Here is an 8,696-nt window from a genome sequence, read left to right on the forward strand (position 1 = left end):
ATGGCGACAGATAAGGGAGTTTAAAATGCCTGCAGTCAAAAGTGACCACCCCCAAGGAGCTTGAGGGAGGAGAGGAGATGGCTTCCATGAATTAGGGACCCATGTGAATTAGAGGCCCTTTTCCATGTAATGCAGGAGCCCTAGTGGCGCAGTGGTTAAGGGCTTCAGCTGCTAACTGAAAGGTCACTGGTTCAAACCCACCAGTCGCTCTGTGGGAGAAAGATGTGGCAGTCTCCTTCTGTAAAGATCATAGCCTTAGAAACCCTATGGGGCAGTTCTACTGTGTCCTATAGGGTCGCTATGAGTTGGAATCGACTCGACGGCAATGGTTTTCCACGTAATGCTGTTTAGTTCCTTTCCTGCCCTAATGAAGTGTGGCCTAGCAGGAGTCTTACGGGACCTGCAACAATGCAGGCTCAGATGGGTCTGTCACAGGCGCCAACAGCTGCTGGGCTCTGGGGTTGTAGTGAGAGTAAGCTGTAAGGTACAAAAAGGTGATTGAAAACCCCGTGCTCTCCTCCCCACCCAGCCAAGCCCTGCTCTGCCTTCAAGGCCCAGCCCGAACCTTGTTTCCTTCTAGAAACGGTCTCTGCCCCTAATTCATGGGAACCTCCCCTGCTCTGAGCTGCAAGGACCCTCTGTCTGTATCTTCACTTGACACCTGTTAACAGCCTCATGTGGCTCGCCAGTTCCTGCTGGGCTGTGTGTGTGTGTGTGTGTGTGTGTACACACAAAGGACCTTGAGGTAGCACAACTCTGGTCAACGTAGATTTGAGATCAGCTCTGTTCGCTGAGTATGGGCAGGTTACTGAACCTCTCTGTGCCTCTGCTCCCTCCCCACTGAAGTTGTTCTTAGTTGCCACGGAGTTGGCTCTGACTCATGGCAACCGTATGTGTAACAGAAATGTTGCCTGGTCCTGCACCATCTTCACCATCATTTGTGTCTTTGAGTCCATTGTTGCGACTATTCCCCACTGAAATAGAGATAATAATTCCCGCCTCATGGGATTGGTATGGGGGTCAAATAAAATGGCATGTGTAAACGCAGGGGATGGAGCAGGCCCTGGGGGAAGGTGGGTTTGCAAAGTGCGAGATTTTCCCTTCTTATAATAAAATGAACTACCATGGGGTGGTAGATGGGGCATCACCAGCTCCATGCCCGCCCTTCTGAAAGAGCACAAAGCTTCTCCAAGATACCTGAAGGATGTTGATATATTAGTTAGTAGCTCCGGAGTTGGGGGAGCAGCCCCTCCCCTTACCCCTGACCTCTCCTGGAGTAGTGTCACCCCACAGTCATTTAAACAACAGGGAGAGATCTCCTGATGCTGCGGAAAGAATCAAGATTTGCTGTGTGATCTGGGGCCTGTCTCTGCCTCTCTCTGAGCCTATGTAAACTAGGAAGAGGGGAAGGATGTAATCCAATCCATAAAGCAAAAGAAAGAGTCCTAATGGATGTGTGGCTAATTGCCTCCATAAACAGCTGCTTCCTCTGCCATGAGACCAGAAAAACTAGACGGTGCCTGGCTTCCATTACCGAACATTTTGATTAAAGTTTCAATAGAAGAATCCTGATCAAAATGGGGAAAATGTAGAACAGAAATTCAAATTCTCATAGACTCCAGGCTTTCTGGAGCCATGAAGGCTGGATGAACCCCCGAAAATACTACACTGAGATAATCTCTAAACCTTAAATCAAGAATATCCCCTGAAGCCTTCTTAAAACCATAGTTTAGCTGAACTAGCAAAAAATGTTTGCCTTGAGTATTATGCTCTTTTAAGATCTATCTGTATGGGATCAAATAGACAACAGCAACTCGAAAGATTAGATAGGAAATTTAGGGGGCAGTGAGTTTATGTCAACGGGGGAGGAATAGCTCAGAAAACGAGGGTGAGAATGGTTGCACAACTAGAAGAATGTAATCAATGTCACTGAATTGTACATGTAGAAATGGTTGAATTGGTGTATGTTATGCTGTGTATATTCTCAGCAAAAAAATAAAATAAATTATTAAAAAAAAAAAAGAAGAAGAAAGAAAGATCCCTGCGTGGGGAACCTAGAGGTGTGGATTCCGATACTGGCTCTCCTCTTTCTGGGCGTCGGTTTCCTCATCTGTACAATGGGGAGGACTTCTTTGGACTGCCCTTATCCACCCTCCTTGTCAGCCAGCCCAAAGCCCCAGGGCCCTCTCTAACCCACTGTTTTAGTTACCTAATGTTGCTACACAGAAATACCACAAGTGGGTGGCTTTAACAAACAGAAATTTATTTTCTCACAGTTTAGGAGGCTAGAAGTCTGAATTCAGGGTGCTAGCTCTAAGGGAAAGCTCTCTCTCTGTTGGCTCTGGGGGAAGGTCCTTGTCTCTTCTGAGCTTCTGCTCCTGGGCAATCTTCATGTAGTTTGGTATCTCTCTTCCCCCATCTCTACTTCTCTTCCTTGATTGTTTAATCTCTTTTATATCTCAAAAGAAATAGACTCAAGACACACCCTATACTAATCCTGCCTCATTATCATAACACAGACAACCCATTCCCAAATGGGATTATAACCACAGGCATAGAGGTTAGGATTTATAACATATATTTTGGGGGGAAACAATTTAATTCATAACATTCACCCTCTGCCTGTGGGTTCTTTCCAGCCCCCTCCCCTTCCCATGCCGTGTTCCAACCTCAGACCATCACCACTTCCTTTTTGGACCTCTCCATCTGCCTCATGCTGATGGTTTACATCCCAGAAGCACAGCTCTGGGTCCGTCAACCCTCTGTTATAACACCTCCAGGCCACCTGTCCCCACCTTGCCTGCAGAATCAAGTCTGAGCTCCTTGCCCCAGCGTTCCAGGCCTCCCCAGCCTGGACTCAGCTCTCCCATCCTCTCTTCCCTGCCTTTCCAGTCTGCTCTCTCCTGTATCACCCACCCCGAACTACAGCCACCCCGACCTTCTTGGAATAGGCTCCATGGAGGCTCCTCCTGGCTGTCACTTCAGGAGCCTCCAAGGCCATAACCACCTTTCCTCCCAGACACTTAGAGGGCTGTGTGAATAGTAACAGAAAAGCAGCTTTTCCCGAGCATATTATATGCCAGGCCCTGTGTCAGGCACTTTATATGCATTATGTGGTCTAATTCTCACAGCTAATTCCACACAACTCAAAATGAGAAGAAACAGCTGCAAACATCCATTAATAATTGGAACCTGGAATGTACGATGTATGAATCCATGAAAAATGGAAATCATCAAAAATGAAATGGAACTCAGAAACATCGATATCTCAGACATTAGTGAGCTGAAGTGGACTGGTATTGGCCATTCTGAATCAGACAATCACATGGTCTACTATGCCAGGAATGACAACTTGCAGAGGAATGGTGTTGCATTCATTGTCAAAAAGAACATTTCAAGATCTATCCTGAAGTACAACGCTGTCAGTGATAGGATAATATCTATATACCTATGAGGAAGACCAGTTAATATGACTATTATTCAAATTTACACACCAACCACTAAGGCCAAAAATGAAGAAATTGAAGATTTTTACCAGCTTCTGCTGTCTGAAATTGATCGAACATGCAATCAGGATGCATTGATAATTACCGGTGATTGGGATGTGAAAGTTGGAAACAAAGAAGAAGGATTGGTAGTTGGAAAATATGCCTTTGGTGATAGAAACGATGCTGGAGATTGCATGATAGAATTTTACAAGACCAAAAACTTCTTCATTGCAAATACCTTTTTTCACCAACAGAAACGGCGACTATACACGTGGTCCTCACCAGATGGAACACACAGGAATCAAATCGACTATACCTGTGGAAAGAGATGATGGAAAAGCTCAATATCATCAGTCAGAACATGGCCAGGGGCCAACTGTGGAACAGACCATCAATTTCTCATATGCAAGTTCAAGTTGAAACTGAAGAAAATTAGAACAAGTCGACGAGAACAAAAGTATGACCTTGTGTATATCCCACCTGGATTTAGAGACCATCTCAAGAATAGATGTGACACTTTGAACACTAATGATCGAAGACCAGATGAGTTGTGGGATGACATCAAGGACATCATCCATGAAGAAAACAAGAGGTCATTAAAAAGACAGAAAGAAAGAAAAGACCAAAATGGATGTCAGAAGAGACTCTGAAACTTGCTCTAGAACATCAAGCAGCTAAAGCAAAAGGAAGAAATGATGAAGTAAAAGAACTAAACAGAAGATTTCAAGGGTGGACTAAGTATTACAATGATATGTGCAAAGAGCTGGAGATAGAAAACCAAAAGAGAAGAACACACTCAGCATTTCTCAAGCTGAAAGAAATGAAGAAAAAATTCAAGCCTCGAGGTGCAATAGTGAAGGATTTCATAGGCAAAATGTTCAATGAAACAGGACGCATCAAAAGAAGATGGAAGGAATACACAGAGTTATTATACCAAAAAGAATTGGTCAACTGTTCAACCATTTCAAGAGGTGGCATATGATCAGGAACTGATGGTACTGAGGGAAGATGTCCAACCTGCACTGAAGGCATTGGTGAATAACAGGGCTCCAAGAATTGATGGAATATCAACTGAGATGTTTCAACAAAGGGATGTAGCACTGGAAGTGCTCACTCATCTATGCCAAGAAATTTGAAAGATAGTTACTTGGCCAACCGACTGAAAGAGATACATATTTATGCCTATTCCCAAGAAAGGTGGTCCAACCTAACGTGGAAATTATAGAACAATATCATTAATATCACACGCAAGCAAAATTTTGCTGAAGATCATTCAAAAACGGCTGCAGCAGTATATCGACAGGGAACTGCCAGGAATTCAGGCCAGATTCAGAAGAGGACGTGTAACCAGGGATATCATTGCCGATGTCAGATGGATCCTGGCTGAAAGCAGAGAATACCAGAAGGATGTTTACCTGTGTTTTATTGACTATGCAAAGGCATTCGGCTGTGTGGCTCATAACGAATTATGGATAATATTGCAAGGAATGGGAATTCTGGAACACTTAATTATGCTCACGAGGAACCATGTATATAGATCAAGAGGCAATTGTTCAGGCAGAACAAGGGGGTACTGCATGTTTTAAAGTCAGGAAAGGTGTGTGTCAGAGTTGTATCCTTTCACCGTACCTATTCAATCTGTATGCTGAGCAAACAATTGGAGAAGCTGGACTATATGAAGAAGAACAGGGCATCAGGATAGGAGGAAGACTCATCAACAACCTGCATTATGCAGATAACACAACCTTGATTGCTGAAAGTCAAGAGGACTGGAAGCACTTACTGATGAAGATCAAAGACCACAGCCTTCAGTATGGATTACAGGTCAACATAAAACAAAAGTCCTCGCAAGTGGACCAGTAAGCCACCTCATGATAAACAGAGAAAACACTGAGGTTGTCAAGGATTTCGTTTTACTTGGATCCACATTCAACACCCATGGATAGCAGCAGTCAAGAAATCAAAAGATGGATCCATTGGACAAATCTGCTGCAAAAAACCTCTTTAAAGTGCTGAAAAGCAAAGATGTCACGTTGAAGGCTAAGCTGTGCCTGACCTAAGCCGTGGTATTTTCATTTGTATCATATGCCTGTGAAAGCTGGACAATGAATAAGGAAGACCGAAGAAGAATGAACACCTTTGAATTGTGGTGTTGGTGAAGAATCCTGAATATACCATGGACTGCCAAAAGAACAAACAAATCTGTCCTGGAAGAAGTACAACCAGAATGCTCCTTAGAAGCAAGGAGGCGAGACCGCATCTTACATACTTTGGACATGTTGTCAGGAGGGATGAATCCCTGGAAAAGAACATCATGCTTGGTAAAATAGAGGGTTAGTAGAAAAGAGAAAGACCCTCAACAAGGTAGGTTGACACAGTGGCTGCAACAATGGGCTCAAGCATAACGACGATTGGGAGCATGGCACAGGACTGGGCAGTATTTCATTCTGTGGTATATGGGGTCACTATGAGTCAGAACAAACTTGACAGCACCTAAGAACAACAAAATTCCGCAAAGTAGCCATTTTTATTCCCATTTTACAGAGGAAGAAACTGCGCTTAGATAGATTAAGCAACTTGCTGGAAGTCACACAGCTAACAGGTAGTGAAGCCAGCATTTAGGCCCAGGTGCCCAAGCTCTTAATGCCTGTTCTGTATGTCTTTGCTGTGCTTTGCTTACAGGAGTTGTCGCTGTTAGTCCCATGATTGGGGGTGGGGTGGTGCTGCCTGCTGCTTGATACAGCTTCCACCTCAAGGCAAGGTGCTGGGGAAGGATCAGTTCCTGGGCAGAGAAACAAGGGGGTACATGACCGCATATGTCCGTCCTGAAGAAGATCCAGATGCTGGGAGCTCAGAGACCCTGGGATGTTCTGGAGACTTCTGGCAAACCTAGGTCATTTAGCAAAGTTTGAGGGAGGAGTCCCTGGATCATGCTAACAGTTAAGTATTCAGCTACTAACTGAAAGATTAGCAGTTCGAAATCACCCTGAGGCACCTCAGAAAGAAGGCCTGGGGACTACTTCTGAAAAATGAGCCATTGAAAACCCTATGGAGCACAGTTTTACTCTGACATACATGGGGTTGCCATGAGTCAGAACTGACTTGATGGCAACTGGTGGAGTAAAGGCATGGCAGAGATAAACCAAAACTGAACTGTTGCCGTCGAGTTGATTCCCACTCATAGCGGCCCTATAAGACAGAGAACTGCCCCACAGGGTTTCCAAGGCTGAAATCTTTACAGAAGCAGGCTGCCACATCTTTCTCCCATGGAGCGGCTGGTGGGTTCAAACTGCCAACCTCTCGGTTAGCAGCCGAACAATGGCAGAGATAGAGCATTTAATTAATCAGAAGCCCCAAGGTGTGGTCCCAACCCCAGGTGCAGGGGGGTGGAGAGCAAGAGTAACTAAGAAAGCTATTAATCCATTGGGTGGTGACTGAGCACCTACCACATGGCAAAGCTGGCTGTGGCTCAAGAGACACAGCCGGGGCTACCCAAGGGATGCAATTTACTGTCTGGAGGCAAGGCCCTAGTGAAGGCAGCATATGCTGGAAGATGCCAGGAGCCATTCATAGTGTGGCATATCGTGAGGGGGCACCAGAGATCCACAAACCCATCCATTACACAGACAGGCAAACTGAAGCCCAGAGAGGAGCAGTCATTCAAAGTCCAGAAAAGCAGGTTGATTTCCCCTTGGCTCCAATGAAGTCAACCAAAAGCATGTTGGGACTTCTCCAATGCCCTTGCGGTGCTGGGTGCTGAGATGGGTTAAGGGGTAAGGCCCTGCAGCCAAGAGTTCCCATGGAGAGAATACTGGTAAGAACCAGCACATGCTATTCTCGTTGTGAGCGCTTACTACCTGCCAGGCACTGTGCCAAACTCACACCTTGCTGGCATCTATGTTACGCTCACAATCTTTTGAGGTAGCAGTATTATTTTCCCATTTTGCAGATGAAGAGACTGAGGTTCAGTGAAGGCAGTGACTTATTCAAAGCCACCTAACCAGGATGTGGATGGGAGCAACCTGAGGCCCTGACGGGAGCTCATGGGGATGGTGGTGACCAAGGGGCTCTGACGAGGAGGGAATAGTGGGGTCCTGGGTGACACGGGAGCCTCTCAGTGTGGGTGTCAGGATGGGAAACGTGATGTCTGAAGTTCAGGAGCTGCAGGAGCACTGAATGGGGAGTCCGAAGTCCTGGCTTCTCACCCAGCTTGGCCCCAGCTTGCAGAGCAAATCACTTCCTTCCCTTGTTCTGGGGCTCAGCCTTTCCATCTATGAAATAACAGGGTTGGACGTCGCATTTTCTAACATTTCTGGGTAGGGGCAAGGCTCCTTCTGAGATTCTGGTGAAAGCCCTGGACACTAACCCCACCTCAAAAAATGCAGGTGCGCACCCAAACCCAGGGGGGTCACAAGCCCTGGAGGCTCGTCCCCAGCCCCTGGGCTGGGTCATCTCCAAAGTCCCCTCAGGCCCTGACATCTCCCAGGAGCGGTATGTATTCAATTGTGTCCTCCCAAAACACATGTTGAAACCCTAACCCCTGAGGACAAATGCCCAGGAACACTGTGTGATTGACTCCCTTTAGTGCCGAGAGCAGGGCTGTGCACACAACGTGTGCCCCAGGGTGGTTCAGACCCAACACAGCTGTTGCCCTTGAGGCCTGGCCCAGGGCCCCAGGTCCCGCATTCACACCTGTGTGGCCACAGATTGCCGTGACAGGCCTACGCAAAGTGTGTGGGCGAGGCAAAGACAGGGGCATGCCATGGAAATGACGGGCGGGGGAGGAGTCACCTGCTTGCCTTGGCATCTGCTTTCCCGGTGCATGTGCATGGTCCTCATGTGGTGCTCGAGAGAAGGAACTGGCCACACTTGCTTTAGGAGGGAGAGGGCAGCCCTGAGCTTTTTTCCTCCTCACTTCTGCTTTGGGAGCCCCCAAGAGCGGTCTGACCCCAGGGACGGTGGTGGGGAGGTAGAAGAGGGGCTGCACCAGCTCTTCTCCCTCCACCCCACCCTCCGGTCCCTCTCTATCTGCCCACATGCCAGTGTCTCCATTTGCTTCTCCATCTCTGTTTCTCCCTCTGGCTCTTTCCTACCAGTACTCCCTGCTCTAGGATATGATTGGGCCTCTGAAAGCCTAACTGGGGTGGGTCAGGGAGCAGGCAGGGCCTCCCCAGGGAAGATCTGAGAGGTGGGCAGCCCCTGAGCAGC

Source organism: Loxodonta africana, chromosome 3 (assembly GCF_030014295.1).
Source record: "Loxodonta africana isolate mLoxAfr1 chromosome 3, mLoxAfr1.hap2, whole genome shotgun sequence".
Taxonomy (NCBI): domain Eukaryota; kingdom Metazoa; phylum Chordata; class Mammalia; order Proboscidea; family Elephantidae; genus Loxodonta; species Loxodonta africana.